At 38.5% G+C, this 19,497-nt stretch overlaps 1 protein-coding gene across 3 annotated transcripts in view; it reads right to left on the minus strand.

Annotated features, from left to right (window-relative positions):
* Positions 1 to 19,497, minus strand: part of LOC103472793 (zinc fingers and homeoboxes protein 2-like) — a 146,566-nt gene that overhangs the window by 123,019 nt on the left and 4,050 nt on the right. Inside the window, exon 2 of one of the 3 annotated variants that reach the window (XM_008422629.3) lies at positions 3,091 to 3,136. The exons of the other annotated variants lie outside the window; for them this stretch is intronic. The gene's annotated coding sequence lies outside the window, so the exon portion shown is untranslated. The remainder of the gene's footprint in view (positions 1 to 3,090; positions 3,137 to 19,497) is intronic. 3 annotated transcript variants of the gene reach the window in all.

Genomic DNA, 19,497 nt, shown 5'->3' on the forward strand with positions numbered 1-19,497 from the left:
CTATTAAATTGCCACATGCTGATTCTAGTTTAACATAACAGCTCCCTTCCTCCCCCAAATCAATTACAATAACATGGCATCATTTTTAGCCTATTAACTTGCATCAGGTTAGAAAGCTTTTTCTTAATGTTGTGGACATGTGAAAATATGATAATACTAAAACAGAAAAATAAGCAACAGACTAAATATCTCAATCTATGTTTTATTCTCAAAGTATACGTTATTTAATTTGTAAGCAATCAAAATCAGCACATCTTTGATAAGTTCCACTCAGTGAATTTAATAAACTGTTTTTGCTCTCTGTATTTAATCCATCCAAATAGATGACAAACATAGAAAATCCCAGATTCATAACTATGTAAAAAAAAAGTCACATTTGAAGTGAGTAGTTTGCTCTTTATATTGCAGTGCTGTAAAAAAAACTTTAAAGATGTCACGCTAGTAGATTTTGGTCTGTTCCTTATGTAGCCAAAGTTTCTCTCTATTACATGTATTCATTTGATTAGTTAAAATGAGAAGGTTTTGCAGAAAGTGAAGAAATGGTTTCAAAAGTTCTTAGTTCAGCATCTAATGGTCAATTTTCAAAGAACTCATGTTAAAAACTGTACAAGGCCGGTTACCATCCAAGAAGAATATGCAACCTTAATTGAGAACAGCTTCAAGGTTTCAGTATTCATCTAATTATTCTAAAAATCCCAAATCTGGTTTTGATTATGCTCATCAGAAAATGTAGAATAAACATTCATGAGTGCAGCTTAAGTAAAATTAAAGTTTAATTCAAAGTGTACTCAGTAATTTGGTTGTTGATGCAAATTAAAAACTTTTTTTCAGCAGAAAGTCAGCTTATGCCCTAGCCACAGTGACTTAGTTTGAATGCATCTGGGTGATCTCTGCTCCCTGCAGTAACTCTCATTTTGGCAAGAAACCAGCAAAAAAGCCCGGATGTTCCTAAAAACAAATTTAAATTCAATTAATTTGCCTAGTAAAAGAGCAAGGAGTGCCTGACTAATTTGGAAAGCCCATCGCCTCTGGCGGCTGGTGAAGAAACACATAAGTTCCTATCCTGTCATGGAGATGAGTCAGGCAGAGAAATGGCAGAATGGTGCAAGCCCTGAGCCGCCTAAGCCTATAAATAGTCACTGTGGCTTACGCCTTGTCTACACTTCACCAAAACTTGGAATTTTCAACCACAATAAAAAGTGAAGAAGGAAACATATGAGCTTAAGTGTGCTTGCTTATTGCACAAGTTTATAATTCCCTCTGTCTGAATGCTGACTGTCTGGAGCCACATATGTCAGGTAGAACAGGAGTAAAAATATTTAGTAATATTACCAGGGAAATTTCCAAGTGTTGCTCCATGTGTAAAAAGACTGATACATAACTATTAGGTTTTCCATCTAAACAAAACCAGGCCTTTGAAAAACTTGCCATCATGCTAAGAAGATAATTCAGCCATTTGATTCAGGCATTTGGTAGTCAGGATGCAACCAAGAGGTGCAGGATAGCGGCTACTGAGACCAATGAAACGCAACCTTTAGAAAACAAAGTCCTGCCACAGGAACCTCTCTAAGAATGAGACTCAGCCCCATGAAAACTATTTTGACCAAAGGTTTAAAGGAGATTACAACTTTTCTACACATTACAGATTTTCCTGAGATGACTTTTCACTTCTTTTGGGAATGATCATAGCTTTAGCTGCAAACCAAGGTCTCTGTGTGTATTCCTTTGTGAGTTAAAAAGACTTTACGTCAAAGAAATTTTGAAAACACTGCTAACATTTGCAAACCCAACAGAAGTTGAAAGTATTTGGATAAAGCGGAGACTACAATTATCAGGAAGACTAAACAGAATGCAGCTTTTCTGTCCAGCTCTCTCTCGCTCTCCTACAGCCTGAATGCTGAAAGAATCAGTGCTGTTAGTCCGCACTAGAAGGTGACATCTCTTCTCTGATGGTCCATTGCTGAACCTTAGATTCCTAACTTTGGGAAATGACTACTCTTATCTAAACTACTGAACAAACGTAGGGAAGGGCTCAGTCGGTTATGTAATGCATCATTAGCTGCAATTTATGTGTTTCTAAAAGCTTAGTCTACTCATGGAGGCAATAGGTCCAGGAGGGAACCTTACATATTCCTTTCCCAAGCAACATCTTCAAGGAATCTAAAGGAATTCCCAGGTCAGACACGATATATATTCCCTCCGAAAAAGGTTCTTCAGGGTCTCCTCATGTCTGTAAGACCTCTAAATGGAGGAGTTCATGAGCATCCTGATCAGATGCCTCAACTGAATCCTTTCAATGTGGAGAAGCAGAGCCTCTACTACACATGATGGAGCTCTTCACCCAGTCTCTACCACTGAATTCAGCCACCATGAGGAGGAAGTTCATTTTAGCGGCTTGTATCCTGGATTTTGTTCTTTCAATCATGATCTATATCTCATGACCATAGTTAAGTGCCGGAACGTAGACGGACCAGTTAATCCGGAGCTTTGATTTTCAATTCAGCTTTTTCTTCACCACACCACACCAGGAAAGCGCCTGCATTACTGCAGACGAAGTCCGGCAGGTCCTTTGGTTAGAGACTGTTTTCTTTGCAGGAGAAAAACAAATTGATATATGGAAAATACTTTACAGAGTGCAAATACTGAGATCCAGTGAGAGCCAATGAACAAAATACAATAAAGAGAACAACCAATGCCAAACCTCTATTCAACTGAATGCTCTGTAAATTAATCGATGGCAAAGCAAGTAAGGTAGTCTACTTCCTTGGCTCCATTAAAAAAAAGTAGTTCAAGAGCATGTTTAATAGAAAAACCACCCAGGCTAGCACTTGCTTTAAAGAGCAGTCACTTCAACTCCCTGGTGAAAGTGACAGTGAGCTGCTCTGAACTACAGTCAGGAAACCTGTTTTGTGTATAGGAGCCTCCTATACACACACTGAAAGTGAGCAAACTCACTGCAAAATACTACTGCGGCTGTTCGGTGGCAAACAGCAGGAGTCGGGCTCTTTGCAAAAAACTCAAGAGTCTGTCTGTTCAGATTTCTGTAACAGTGGTTTCGCACATGGAGAAAGAGGTCACTATGACAAATACCTGCACTACTCTGCCCTGCATACTGCGCCTCTCGACAGGGTGGGAGCTGCAAAAAAAGAGAAAAGAAAATACTCAATCCTGCTGATTTCAAATATGGCTTTACAGGAAGGATAAAGCTTAGCACCAGTTCATGTATAATTTACTTCATATTTGGGGATTTTGGTTTGACAGCTATATTCAGAGCTACATGAGAAAAATTCAGAAAGGGAGTAAAGTGGTGTGGTTGTCTTCAGAAAAGAAAAGCAGCTCTCAGAAGAGATGTAAACATCATTCAGACGTGATTTAAAAAACGCCTCACGTTTGAGCCACTTTTATTCGAACAGTATGGTAAAAAAGAAGAGGAGCCGTTTGTCCATTTTTCTTTTTTCTAAGATTATACAGAGAGCTGTATAATCTTGAGAAAACTGGCTGAAGAGTTTCAGAATGTGTCCAGCATAAAATTATTTTCTCGCCGTTTTTAAAACCACACATAAAAAAAGTGAAATACAGCACTGGCCTTGGTGAAGAATGTGCTCTTTAGGTGCTCTTATTCATCGTTTTAATTGGTTGAGACATTTGCAGCAATGTGAATCTTTCACAGACCAGAAAGGAAAAGTAGTAAAAGAAAGTAAAGTGTAAGTGAAGGAAAGTGTAAAGGTATACAAACTGATCCTGTTAAAATACAAGTAACCAAAGAGATTCAGGTTTTTTTTTTTTTGTTTTTTTTTTTACCAGTTTGAAAGAAATCAAATCCTAATCACAAGCCATACAGTACATACTTTATTATACTGATTTGAGATCCACCGTAACAAATTCTTCCAATAATCCAAAAATATGTAGGACAGCTTGGATTTTATAGCACACCAATCAGGCACAAAAGCCAAAACCGATTCACAGTCATCTCTTATATGCAATCAAATATATCTGAAACTTTATCTGGGTTTTTATTTAATTGTATGGACTATAACAAATTGATTCAACAATGATTAAATTATCATGAGGTAATAAAAAATGTACCTTATGTTCCTCTTGATGGAGTAAGTTTCTCTTTACAGAAGACTTTTGGTATTAGTTGTTTAGTTTGGCTCATGCATGTATCAGAACAATGCAGTTTGGTTTTAAACTGTTGCACACCCTGTTCACATTTTAAATACACACCCATAAAGTGACATCAAAACAAAACAGCATGATCCCGGAGCTATAATAAAATCAAACCCTTCAAAAAGTGAAACTTAATCCTACTTCCCCCATTATATTAAAATATAAATCAATATATTTTTCTGCTTTGATAAGACAAAACTTTGCTTATTTCAAGTATATAGAAATATACGGAATTACTTTTTTTATCGTTTTGAGGTAAATGTTGAGTTGAATCCTGACATTTACCTGGCTCTCCATGAAGTTACCAGAATCCCTTCGACAGAGCAGCTGAAAAGACTAATAAACCAAACAAAAAGGAGAATGTCAGCGATGTGGTTCTGAACCCGCTGAAGGCCTGCGGTACTCAGCCGGGATATCATCCAAACGCTCCGTACTTTCCTCAAAGGAAGCCGAGCTGTGAAAACCAGCGGTTAACGGGGATCTCAAATGATTCTAATTTCTGACACAACTGAGCTCGACCTCTTGGCCTCTGACACAAAACCCGCCGTTATTCACACACAATGTTCTTTTCCCCGTAGTCTAATTCAATGCAGTAATAATAGGTTATTAACATCTATTAGCATTCAGAGATGGAACATATCTGGGCATGCCTCCTTTACTTCCTCATTGTTATAAGAAGCGTTTGAGTTTACACTTCCATTGACTACTTCTTTTCTCGGTTTCATTCACTCAGACCAGCAGCTTTGTGACAGCACAGTCGCATTTAATCCATTTCTTTTGCGAGATCGTCCTTATCAGGGATCCTTCCTTTTAGGCTGCTTCAGATGAAACTGATCGGGTTTTGGGATTGATTGGAGCATCGGTTTTCGCCCCAGGTTCAATTCCCCTGATATCCTTTTTAGACTTCTCTTCTAAAAATGTGAAAGGGACAGTTTTGTGAAGAAGAGTAACATTCTCCCCACTTGGATGTGAAACAGATTCTTTCATTCGAGCTGAATAAGCCTCCATTGGGGGGTATCACATTCAGCACGTTTGGTGTGATGGTTGCCTCAGCAGCACAAGGGTTTTGTTGATGCGTTAAGGATTGCAAAAGGATTAGCTATTTAACAGAATATTTTCAAGCTGAGGTGCTAGCTAAATGTAGCCTATTATTTAAAATTGCAAAGTATATTACATAGTGGAGTGGATGCCGTTTTTCTCACAGAGATTCACTGATTAGGCTTTTCCTGGCCGATGAAAGATTTACAATTTTCTTTCAGAACTGGCCTGCTGAATCACAGTTTTTAATTCCAACAACTGTATGTGAAAAGAAAAAAGCTCCAGCCACCAATTTAATAAAGAAAATCATTTTGAAACCAACAGAAATTACAAGATCGCTACCCATCATGAAAAAAGCAAATTTTTATTAACCACAACTCCAAAAAGTGCATCAAAGTATGAGAATTTGGTTGGAGTGTTTATAGAGTGAAAACTCTGAGAGGTTTTAGAGGAATACATTTTTCAGTATTTCACCTTCTGATCATCATTTAAAGACAGATTCATGGGAAAACAAATTCCAATATTTGCCAGATTGATTGGTGCATTTCAGTAGAGACTATTCTTAGTCAAACATGTGTTAAACAGACCTAGTCAGGATCAGTTCCTGGTAAAGTAAACCCTTTGTATTTGTGGGGTAAGAGACCACCGCCAGGGGCGAATAGCTAAAACCCATGAATATTTGAGACCTCTCAAACTATGCCTTCAACTAGTTTAATAATTCAAATACCAAATATATCTTCATATACAATAGTATAAATTGAAAACTCATTTTGGCACTACAGCAGAAGTTACTGTTGAGACAAGCCTTCCTCATATCTGCTTTTGAAGGGTAAAGTCAATTAGTGCCAATGAAAAAAAATGGCACCCTGGATTGGCTGCTTTGCAAACAGCAAATAAGACTCTGTTCAAGAATTTCAGCTTCCCAAGATGTATTTATTGTCAAATATTTTAGAAATGCTCAACAAAAAGATTTTGTCGAGCATAACAGTAGACATTTTTCCATCAATAAAAATTTTGTGGGAATTTTTTTTTCCCACAAAAAAAAATTGCGACCAGGTGAATCCAAGAAATAATGAACCGCGAGTGGCAAAACTCACAAGTGGCAAAACTGTTAAAAAGTCTATTAAAAATCTTATATTTTGGATATCATACAAAGAGCTGGCATAACCCGAGTTCTCTCACGCCGTATTGTTACACTGACAAAGTGCAAAACTATGACCAGCATTGTTGGTTAACCAAACAACGGCACTCCTGACAGACCTTATGGTTGGCATAAGGTCTCTGTGCCTTTTTTTAATGTTTTTGTGTATTTTTAACCTTATAATACATTCTTGTTAAACACTTAATGCACTGGTTGTGGAAAAAAAGAACAATATGACAGAGCCACAAAAATAGGCGTTAGCTAAGTGCAGCTTAGGGCAAAGACCAACCACAGCACTACTTTCTCTGCCGAAGTCGCTCCATGTCTTGTTAACAGGACAGGTTGGCAGGATGTCTCTGAGCTAAAGTGGAGGGTTGCTGGTTTGGTGTTAGAAGATGTGACAGATTCTACTTTGTATACTCAAGTAATCCACCACAGTGCCCATTAAAAATGCCACAGCACAATACTTTGGCATATTTTCAGAGAATAACAGAGAAGCAGCTAACACAAAAAGGGGGTTTGGTGTCTGCTGGAAAACTTCATTATTTTTATATATATATTTCTACTCAAGAAATCCAATACCCACTCAGGCCTACTTGGACCTTTCAATTATCTCCTCAACAAATAAACAAAAAGTCATAAAACTTTAATAAAAAGGCCTTTTAGTTTTAGAATGAAACATGTTCAACAACCAAGTAAAAAAAAAAAAATTATAGCTGCTTTCTATTATGCACTTATAATTATCCAACCAGTGTGCGCTTTGAATTTTTATTTTTTGTAAAGAAGCAATCAAGGGATTTTTTTTAGTCTGATGGAGAATGCTGAAAGCAGTTAATCCCTTCACGCTCACTGGCCCATATGCAGGCGAAGGGAAAACTCTTCTGCAGGTTTTTAAATGGCATTGTCCCGTTTTTAAATCACCTTTTGAAAGCACCCAGCCACACAATTCAGAAAGGGTGGTGAAGGTTGTAAAACGCAGTTCCTAACTTCTGAGCACCATATTCATTTTCAACGTTTTCGTCTGGTACGAAGCAACTTTTTTTTTTCTTTTTAAATCACCTTGTGCTACACACATCCACTACAAAAGACTAATCACCAAAAATGTTTCGATGCTTAAAGGCTAATGTGAAGTTAAAGTACTCTTTTCCAAGGTTATAGAAGTTAGAAATGCATTTTTACATTCTTCTGACCACTACACACTGCATGAAAGAGTAAACTTAATTCCACCTTTTCGAGCTTGCCTTCAACACTCTGACAGGTCAAGCATGTATTTCCTCTGCTGGGTTTGTTGGTAACAAATCAGGTGGGAAACGCTCTCAAGCTTTAAGTCACAGCTGCGAATTTTCTCTGTAGCAAATTATACTCTGCGACGTAGTTGCTATGTATTCAGAGATTTTCTGCTCCTCCAGCGGAACCAAGGGCCTGCTTCATTCCTCCACCTGAATCAGACTGTAACTACGTTGTGATTCATAGAAACGTCGCCTGAATAGAAAGCTTCCCCAGCCCTGACACAGAGCTGTTTTGTTTTTCTGCAGGCTGCAGCCAAGAAACAATTTTCCATTTGCACTGAGCCTGTGCGAGCAAAGGATGGGAGCCTAAAAGGCCAGAAGATTCCTGTGATTCCTAAAGGTGGAGAGCAGCAGGTTGGAATGACGTGGTTAATTCAATCTTTCCAAAATGAAAATAGAAACCAACTTAAATTATCTCCTCGCGGTTGAGTCCTTCTGCCAAACAGTCATGCTCCTGTTTACATTCATTCTCCCCCCCCTTCTGCTCATGAGATAATGAGTTGAATTGTGTCCAGAAAAAATATCTTGATCTTTGAACTGCATAAAGTTTTATCACTTTGGAACTTTATCCTGGTGGACATTTGTGTAAAATGCAACATACAAATTCTTGAGCTGTGGCCAAAATTCCGTTCTGCAAGGTCAAAGTGATCCTGAACTTTGACCACCAAATTTTAATCAGTTCATCCCCGAGTCCAAATCAATATCTGTGCCAAATATGAAGAAATTCCCTCCGGATGTTCCATGTTGATTGTGTTACGAATAACAACTGAGGCTGGCAGACAGTAAATTATTAAAATAAAAAACTCCTAAGCATTATGCTTACATTTATTTTTCTAGGCTACATTTTTTGTGGAATAAATATAGAGAGCAGAATCACCTTTTTTGACCGTTTACTAAACAATGTCAACAAACATCCTCACTTTGAGTCATACAGCAAACTTTCCTGATGTTTTTTTAGATGCCCTGGGACATTTTAACCTTTCAAAAACAATATATTTACTTAAGGGAAGATATAAGACTAAGATCATTTTTGCAATAACAGCTGCAACCTTAGACACGAAAAGTGAAGTAGATTGTGCTCAGCAGGTACCAAATTCAGGGGATAATATTTCAGTTTTTTGCAGAATCACAAACATTCAAGTATAGGGTTCAAAGAGAGGGTTGAGGTAGTTGAAGAACTCCTGTAAAAGGAGCAAACAACAATTACTTATCCAATTTTTAAACCATCAGCTCTGACTGGTCATCAGAAATTCTGATACCAATCATCCACCATTTTTCAGACGAACATGCAGCATGTTCTTTAGTTAAAAATAAGATAAAGGCTAGGAAAATAATGCCACAATGTTTGATTCAAAACTACTACCTCCACAAAAAAACATGCACATTTACAAGTAAATATACACATTTTTTTGTCTATGTTTGTTATGATTGATTGTCACAATAATTGAATTTCATTCAGACTCGGGAGTGAGTTTGAATGACTCATTGTCCTTAAAAGGAAAATCAGAATTGGAATGTCAGACCTCGAAGAAATTCGGAAATCAGTATTGACAGTTAAAAAACGTCCATTCATCCATCTACTGCACCCGCTTCCCCTAGCAGTGAAACGCTAGGATCAAATGTTGTTCTACATTTGATCATTTCCCGAAATCTAATTTAGCCACTTGAAAACATTTCCCAGCAATTCACTAAAGCTGCACAATATATCAAATCAAAACTGTCATACAGTCGCAGTTCCAAGGACATCCTGGATGCAATATTTAGCAGGACATTGTATTTCAACCATACTTGGGCATACTTTGCGTATTCAGTGGGCCACACGCACACCGACCTCAGACATAGTTGAATGCACCGACTGCCTACATTTCTCGTGACCAAAAAATACTTTGTTTCCTACAATCCGAATCAATACTAGCAAGTTTGATAAGCTAGTAGGGCACCTAGCTCCGTTTCTTCTCCACCAAAGCAGTTACTGTACTGATCAGTGAGGCACAAAGTCTGGAAGATGCACGTCTTTCAAAGTAGTTGCACAAACTGTTGAACTTATCAGTTCAGTGTGGCATGAGAAGCAGTCTGATGTGAATACTGTTTCATGTCAAGCTACTGACTGTGAAACAGAGAACGCATACTTAAAAATTGAAGTATGTCTAGCGGACATCTGCATTGAGTTCACTTTGAAGATGTGTGACTGAAGTACACCCAAGTCTGTAGGTTTCTTAACATTCTGCAAGCTGATAATATACACTCACCTCGCATGCACTTTTAGATGCATGCGTTCAATGCAAGATAATCACCAATCACTTGGCAGTGACTCAGGACATTCTGACAGCTAGACATGGGAAAGGCACTCTGTGAGGTCCAAACATCTGAATGCTGCTTGGTGCCATGAGCTTCCAGAAACTTCTGATCGACAAATCCTCACTTTGAATGGGGGCTGACCCAAAAATAGTTTAGTGAATAGCAGCTGAGTGTATAACATGCTTTGGAGGAAAGGAATACTTTCTCTAAAACAGCCATATCTTAGTTGCCAGGGTCAGAATTAGGAATAAACAGCATGATATCATAGAGCCGTTGGGGCTGGTTCAAACAGTAGAGCCTGCTGGTGGCGGTGTAATGGTATTTAGAATATTTTCTATTCAGTATTCAAGTCCTGAATGGGCAATTAATGTTTTTAATTGGGCACTTAATTTTCTAGTCAGACTTTGAGCCCCTTCATTCATCTTTTAAACACCACATCCTGAGCATTGTTGCTAAACATGTCCATCAGAATGCACCCATCTTCGGATGCACCATCTCATAAGGCTCTAACTGCACTCTTGAGCATCATTACGAGTTATCCGTTCACCAAAAGTGTGCACAGTCACCACATCTCAATCCAGTAGAGCATCTATGGGAAGTGTTGGATCATGATATGCAGATGACAAATCTGGATAAAATGTTTGTCAGTATGGATCAAATCTCTGAGGAACATTCCCAACACATTGAGCCACAAAGAATGAAGGCAGTGCTGCAGGCATGTTGCATCCAATCTTTGAAAGCCTAGCAGGGTGGTTGGATTTGACTACTCTGATACTCTTAACTGTTATATCCTAACGTAACCTGACATAAAATTTTGTGGATGATGTGCTAAAGTTCACAGCGGGAGTGGGGATATCTGGACGACAAAAAAAAACAAACAAAAAAAAAAAAACAGCGATTCAGGAAAATGTGAGTTATTCACAACCAATTTGATCAATAATATCACAATAGCATGCTGTAGGCTGGTGGAACATGAACATGCAAGATTGCACTCTTAAAAATATGTTTAAAAGGGAGTTTGACAGACCGCATGAGCTGACGTCAGTTTCACAGAGAACTATGTCGAAAACAAGGTGTTAAAGTGGGCTCAAGTCTCACCTCTTGACATGCAGGCAGCAATAATACGGTGCTTTCTAGCCTTGGAAAATAACACTCCTTCTGTCAGCTTATGAAGAACAAAATATAAAATAAATCAGAAAATGTGCAGCCAAATCTGACTGTGAAATTTATATGGTCTCAGAGTGACGTTACAGAGAACGTTGGAAACTCATTTAATTTACTTGCTACACTGTTAACCTGTTTAACGCTCGCAGTTTCCACTTGATTTTAGCAGTTTTATGGTTGCTCAGCACAGGATTTGCTGTCAAACAGCAACAGAGACAAAGAAGCACGCGGAGCGGCCGAGGCAGATTTTGAGAGACAGTCTCGCGTCCGCAAAGTTCCACTCTATGAGCGCGCATCAGCTGAGAAGGTCATAAAGGAGCGGATGGGGGGGAACTGAATAAAAAATGTAGAGCTGAAGTTCTCGTACACAGAGCAGCTTGATGTTCTGCAGGAGCTTCTCATGAATCTGGACGGTGGTGTTTGTGGGCAGCCCCCAGGTGTGAACATGAGGAAACATATGAATATCAATGAGAACGCTGATGAAAAAGGGGCAACTGTGCTCAGTGAGCTTTTTCTGGATAAATGAGGGTTTGAAACAAGATTTAAATTAACGATCCAGACAAGGAGACGTTTGGTGGTGGTGCGGGGGAGTGTGTGGGGAGGGAGATGGTGCTTCAACAATTCACAGTTCAGGGGCGGAGGGAAGCTAATCTAAGATGGGTTGTTTTTTGAGTTTTTTTTTGTCTGATGAGCCCATCAGTGCTGCTGGTCACTCATGTGTTTAGTAATTGAGAAACACACACACACACACACACACACAATACACTGCAGGCTTTAATGAGAAAATAAGCAGTCTTTTCTCTCTTCATGAATAAAAAATGACTTTTTGGAGATTTAAAAAGAAATAATGTAAGCAGCAGTAACAAACATCTGGTTTTGAAGTGTTTCGCTCTAAAAATTAGGGGGGGAGGGAAATGACACCTCCTTTCACTGGATGATTGATGGCATTAAACAAATTTGGGAACTTTTATCAGGATAGGGAGAAATTTCTGTCAAAATGACACCTTAATAGTGCAGTTTGCATATGCTTAATATAATTTTCACCTTGTAAAAAATAAAGATCTGTTCATTTTTATTTAATATTTTTTTGGAAACAAGTATCACAGTTTTTTCAAGTCAAAGTCTATTTAATGAATGGCCAGGTATGGTTTTTTTTTGTTTTTGTTTTTTTCCACAGAATGAAACAAAGAAATACAGTGCTGCCCCTCCCCACACATTGCTGCACACTATCAGTAACCGGGCTTACAGAACCTTCTCAAGAAAGGCATATTCAACTCAAACATCATAAAAATCGCTGTACTCTATAAAAGTAGAGAATTAGCCGTACTACTAAGTTTAGCTGATGTTTGTTTTATTAAAATCTAGGTCTTAAAAATTAAAGATGCACTAATTAGAAATCAGTTTTTAGGAGCTAATAAGTTTCTTTTCTCACCTTTATATATATATATATATATATATATATATATATATATATGAGAAAGAAGAAGCTAAAAGCATCCTAAATAAGATTTAGTTAGCGTTGCTAGCTAACAGTTTCCATATATATTCCCAAGAGAATGCAGACTTTTGCTAAAACATCACAATTGAATGTATTCAAACCAACTATTTAAATGATTAAGTAGCACTCTTTAGCTTTTGTGTCTTCAGTAAAGTTTCTGATCGACTGGTCAATGATAAATGTCAGTTACTAAAAGAAAAGAAAAAGAAACTGATTACGATCAGAAACCAAGTTCTCATTGCTTCTCTAATCAGTATCAAATGATTAATATTATATTGTTGCAACCACGGTAACAATAAATGTTAAACTTATATCAGCAGCAGTGGGAATATATGGTGCTTTTAGGTTTTAAAGATTAATTCATATACGTCTTTGTAAATTTGTGTCAATATCACAGCTTGAAACTGTTCTAATAAACAGCCTTTTAGGACACCAATCTTTTTTTTATTATTATTATTTTACAAGGGATCATTCATTAATAAAAGACACACTTCAAACTCAATTTTCAATCCCCACAAAGCTGTTTAGGTTCTCGTTGAAGACAAAGGAAGCCGACCCATTCCTGCAAAAGCACCCCTCAAAAACCGGCTATGTGTCCAATCATTTTCTGACTTTTTTATTTTTTTATTATTTTACATCCGGCTCTCAAACATCATGTGACCTCCCTCCGAGCTGTTTCAGATGCGGCTGATGAAGCAGTGGGCGGCACTGAGCTACAGATCGATGTTAAACTGATTGGCCCAGAGGGGACACACTGCAGCAACAGCTCAAAAACAAGGCGACACATTTGTCAGTGATTGGCCCGGACGGACAATTCATCATGCGGAGGACAGCGGGTTTACTGCCGGTTTGTTTCCCAGTCAAACAACTCCCTGCAGGGCTGGACGAGGACCAGCTTTCTATACCGCTCGTCCTGCAGGCGAATACGAGAAAAAGGACGCCTGTTTCATTTTCATGTTGCATTAATATTAATCACTTTTCAAAGCTCACAGCTGACAAGCACACACCCACAACTGAGTTTGTCTTATCTCGGCTGGTAAATAACTTATTTGCATTTCTCTTCTTGCCATAGAATTGAAGTTTGCTTTTATCTCTGCATATTTATGGCAAACATGATGTTTGGATGTAAAGTAAGCTTGACATATTCTATTCTTTGCTTTCTGTTTTAACCCATGTTAAGTTTCAGATTGTGACATTTTTGGACTGCATCTCCTTTTCTTGTGTCACAATGCAAAACTCCCAAAATCTGACCTTCTCCTTTCCAGACTTATTTTTTTTAACAATTCTAAGTATTCAGCGTTCCCTGCTGATGTCTGTGGCAGCCTGTAAAAGCCTTTGAAGCAGAATGCAGATGACAAGATACTCAGACATTTTAATGAATAAACATTACTGTCCCTATAGCTATTATTCAGCTCTAATAGGTCAATACTGCATAAGGCGAGAACCCAGAGCAATAAAGTGGAAGCGCAACGAGCGTCAGATCAGATGTGGACAATTCTGAGTTATCTATTATTCTTAAAATCAATATTATGGCACAGTAGTTGTTTGTATTTACATCAAGCATGGTGTAAAGTGAACCCTAAAGAAACAAGTTATTACTGTCCTGTATGATGTAGGGGTCTGAAATATTTCATTTCATCTCTGAAGCCATTCCAAACAAAGCACCTTTGAGATGCTCAGGCAGCCTGTTAAACTAAAATGTGCGCTTCAAAGCTGTCTTGTAAATGAAAATGGGCTTTCAGAGGATTATTAAAGATGCATATCAACCTCTTGAGTAGAGCCTGGCAATAAATCAATAATAAAACCGTCTCTGAGCCGAGTCATTCAGGATAACCCGGTCTTCAGCGTTCTGAATCACTGGCCACAACTCTCCGGTACCGAGATGCTCAAAGATATAGATCTGTCACAAGATGCATTTACCTCAGTATTTTTTATTAGTGAACACAAAAGGTAGAAAGAAATGTGCACTTGCATTCCTTTTGAGCGACTTATGAAGCAATGCATGTGGCTGCTGCATCGATGTCAACCACTGTGAAAACGTACACACACATCCTCAATAAATCTGAATATTTCCAGTCATTTCCAAGCCAAAAAGATTATTTGTTCTACAGAGAAATACACCCGGGTGTAAAAAAAAAAATAAAAATACGAGCACAGTTTGATTTGTGACAAAGATGCTGATCAATGAAGCAGAAAAATGAAAATCTGTTTCATTAAATATATTCGGTTATGGAATCGCAAACAAAACAAAAAGGGATAGAAAGAAAGTAACACACTGAAAGAGTCAGCATCAAGGCAGGGGCATTTCACTGAAAACACAAAATCTGATTGTGTGATTCTCCTGGAAAAAAGAAAATATGATGGACTTTATGTTCACATTCATATAAAAGTCTCATGCCTACAGTTCTCTAAAAGCACCAGAGCAGCCATTCCCTTGACATCGTGTCAAGGGAATGCAACAAAAACCTGCCACTAGCTTTGTGCTACATGTCTTTTTACTAAAACTTTATTCACAGATGGAGTTATTGTCTGCAGTCGAACTGTATAATCTAAGCCCAAAAGGTTGAATTCCATAAACCCCATAATCTGCACTGGCATAATATTGAATAAAAGCAGCTTCAAGTCAAAGAAATTACCATCTACGAGCATATGAACTAAAAAAAAAAAATGTAAAGTGCTCAATCAATTATTTAAGGTTACAATTAGGGAGCTTAATGTTCATGTCTACACTCAAAAAATTTTAACTCAGATTTAAAGAATTACAAAGGTTGTGTTCCTCTCCTTGTCTCTGTAATAAAAACTATGTCGTGCAAAAAGCTTCTGCATCAAAAGCTAACGTGAATTTTAGTGGTGGTTCTGCCGTTTTTATGGTTAGATGTGAACCATATTTCGCTGACTCATTCAACAGTAAAGGACAACAGATTTAAAAGAGTGATAGAAGCTGATAAAAAAATAACTTGTTTGGCAGCGGTCTTTAAATACACCTACCTGCACATTGCTCTAAACTACCGGTACATAAACCCATGTGTGTTAGCCATGCTCTATGGCCAAACTGATTTCAGACTAACATGGAGGGATGCATCATTCCAAATTTTAAGCAGCATCTCCAATCTTCATTTCAAGTACAGCTTTGACTTGCTGATTTTAGCTAATTCTACTTGATCTTTCAGAGCTATAATAACACAGAAAAAAAGCATTTTAACTTATTATTTTTTGCCAACATTTCCAAAGTCATCATCTTCCAAATGACAAAATTTGAGCAGCCCTCTGTTCAGCCCTCCTGGAAATCTTCTTTCAGTCTGACTCTCTCTCGCTTTCTCGAAGCCTGAATGAGTTACAGACATGTCTTGACACTGAGCAGGATGTTAACAGAGGTAAAAATAAATAAAATAAAATAAATAACTTGAGAGCTCTCCATTAGAGAAATGAAGCAAAAAGTTAAATCTTGGCAGTCATCAGGTCAACCATCAGACACTACAACCATGCTGTCCAGTTGTTTGTGAGGCATCCCATAAAAATAGGCTCAAGTTTATCATCACAAACATGAATATGTCGAGTGTGACCAAATTAACCAGGGAGACTAGGGTGAATGTTGTTTTTTTTTTGTTTGTTTGTTTTTTAATGCCAAAATGCCATTTGTGGCTCTGGAGGTACAGGTTGCTGACCTTTGATCTAGCAAATTAAATCTATCTCAATACTAAAATTGCAACACCTTAACTTTTAATTTGTTGTTAAAGTAAAACTGCGAGGGTAAGAAATAAAACTGGACTAAGGGACCAATTAGTTACAATTTTGGTGCCAGTGCACATCATAAAAACTGAATTAGCCTCATCTCTTCAGTACAGGGCTCAGAACAAGGGCACTGGGCCCTTTTGACCCCTATCTAGAATCACCCATGTTAACCTGGTACCCAGTGCTTTGGTTATGCAAGTTAAACATTTAGCATTTTGGCAACCATCACTCTGGATGTAGGGTCAAACAAGGGATAGAAACAAAGGATAGCCACTAAGTTAGGATCTCTAATGTTCTGGATCTGTTCGTCTTCCAAAGGCTCAGAGAACCTTAGGACTCCAAATGGCATTGAAAATTCTTCTAAAAACCAGAATATTATTATTGATTAATATTGTCATTGGCCAATGCTAGTACTTTTTTAACGTATTGGTATTGGGTTGACTAGTCAAACGGGCCCTATATTAATTATGTTTACTTCCATGTTGATGCCATCTATGTGTTTCAAGAGGGAGAGAGGAGAGTGACCATGTGGTAGATGTTTGGTCACATGACGGTGTTACTAGTGCAGCATAGGATTGTGGGAGTTTTTAACTGAATCACAGATTGATTAACTGAAGCAGAGAATTGATATCAGCCCAATAGATATCAATTTGGACATTGATATCAGTCCAAATTTGCACATCGGTGCATCCCAAGACGTTATAAATAAAATCCGGTGTCCTACAAGAAAACTAAAATCAGGTTGTTGTGAAGTCTTTCAGAACAATCTGGCCAAATAAATACACAATTGGTTTACCTGTGTGGAGAAGATATGAGAAATGGTCAGAAATCCATCTCTCACCTTGATAAATAGGAGAATAAACAGTGGTCCATTAGCAAAACGGGGTTGGGAAGAGGTATTAACAACAGTTAAAAAGCCTGCATATGGAGTTCACATATGATTTTATGAAAAATCAAAAATATATATATTTAGACCTTTCCCGACTGAATAAATTATGGATTTTTCTAAACTTTCCAGCTTGTGATTATTGTTCTCCGATGAGAAAAAAGTTCATTCTTGTTTGTTTCTTTAAACATCTTAACCAGAGGTGCCAGAAAGAGCAAAATTGGTGGGTCAAATATTCAAATTATGGCTGTTTTATTTAACTACACATCTTCTAAATTACCTGATGCATGTTTATATCCAGTAGGGACAAACTTTCTTACTTTTTTTTTTAAATAAACAACCATGAAAGCAGAGGAAGATATTAATGTCTTACCGAAGCATGTCCAAGGTGGAAAATTACTGAATCCTGCCAGAAAGCATTTTTCCAGGTGAAATAAATAGTGGTGCACACTCTCAGCAGAAAAACAGAAAATAATTATTTTTAAAGAATTTGATTTCATGGTGTGCAATGAAAGAGTCCACACAACGCTCCGGTCTTTACAGGGCACAAGAAAAACTCAGGAAAACAAAATGTGAGGCTTGTTAAATTTTGTGAGCAGAAAAAAAAAAACATGATTAACCAATAAAAATCCTTGAAAGAGATTTCCAATTTAGCTTCAAGGAAGCACCGATAATGATTACTTTATTCTTTATTCTCACTCCACAAAGAACAGATAATATTTTGTGTGGTAGAAAATCAGGTGGAATTAGTTCCTTGTTGTCACTCAGCTCCCCTGAAACTTTCCCAGCAGACGTGGAAAGGCGGGCTCGGTTCAAAAAACAGCAACGTGGATCCGATAGGGCCGGCGCATGTGTCGAGTTTCCCCCAGCGGAGAGGTGGGGTGGACACTGGCACACACACACACACACACGCACGTTGATTTCTGGCTAACCCATGTTCTTCACTGACTCACTACACACACACACACTCACACAGAATAACCACCACTACATTCACACACAACCTGGCAGCGCTCGTACTCTCATTCCCAAACACACCCCCACACACGTAGCCTCAGTATTTCATAAAGCACCCGATAGCACTGGAAATACTTGTATGTTTGAGAGTAAGGGTGAAAGAAGGACAGAAAGGGCTGGGCATGTGTGTGCATCATGCAGTTGTCATGCATGCTTTTGTTGTGTGTGTGTACGTGTGTGTGTGTGTGAGAGAGAGAGAGAGAGCAAGAGAGAGAAATAAATAGCAATTTACCAGCGCAACAAAGAGTGCATGTGATATTAGCTGTCGGATAGTGTATGTGTGACTGTGTGCAAGGCTCTTATGGCTGTCATGAGCCCTCATGACTGAATGCCACCGAGGGCAACACAAACCTCGAATGGGGTCTTTTTTTTCCCCCCTCGATTGCCACAAATTATAATAATAAAAAAATGTGATTTGAGCGGCAATTTTCTGCGATAAAGAAACCAATGATGTGAACAGACTAAATGGTGAAATAAAAGCACAGATAATAAAAGAGAGCAGGAGTTTGTGTGTATGTTCCTATGCGTAGGGGTTTGCACATTTAGTGTGGCAGGTCAGGTGGCAGCAGCAAATCACAGCTGCACTTCCTAAGAATTGGCAAAATGCACGTGTCAAAGGGAACGGCAGCGTGTCAGAGCAGGAAAAAAGCGAGTGTGTGATGTGTGAATGGTAGTGAGGAAAGGAAAGGGCATGGGGCGCTTGCATGGTGCGAGTGTGTATGCGTGTGCGTGTGTGTGTGTCTTGGCGTTTGTGACAAATAAATAGCAGCCAAAGAGCAAGTGAGCGCGCTCTGATTCTGAGACTGGCAGCATGACCGACTGATCCCTGCATCCATATCATAGGATTAAAAAGCCTGACACGGCACAGATACAATGGCAGTGAAATATGAGACAAAAAAGTCGGTCAATGGAAGAGGAAATGTGATTATGAACCAGAACCGGCGAGAGGAAGATAATATTAAAAAGAAGGGGGTAAAAAAAAAAAAAATCTGACACACTTTGAACACGAGCCATACAGCGGAGGTGAATGGTAACGCTGTCACCGGGCAGTATAGAGAGAAGAGAGAGAGAGGGGGGGAGAGAAGAGGAAGAGGAGGAGCTGCTGCCAAATACGAGGCTCTCCAATGATTTCCAAGAGCCAAGACACACTTCAGTCACACTGTCAGGAATGTTGTGGAGGGTAAAACCTGCCCAAATTCAGTTTGCACACCTGTTCGTCTGAGCCTGACAGAAATCCTCCGCCTGCACGTCCTTCAAACGACAA

Source organism: Poecilia reticulata, chromosome 11, assembly GCF_904066995.2.
Source record: "Poecilia reticulata chromosome 11, P_reticulata-male-v2, whole genome shotgun sequence".
NCBI classification, from domain to species: Eukaryota; Metazoa; Chordata; class Actinopteri; order Cyprinodontiformes; family Poeciliidae; genus Poecilia; species Poecilia reticulata.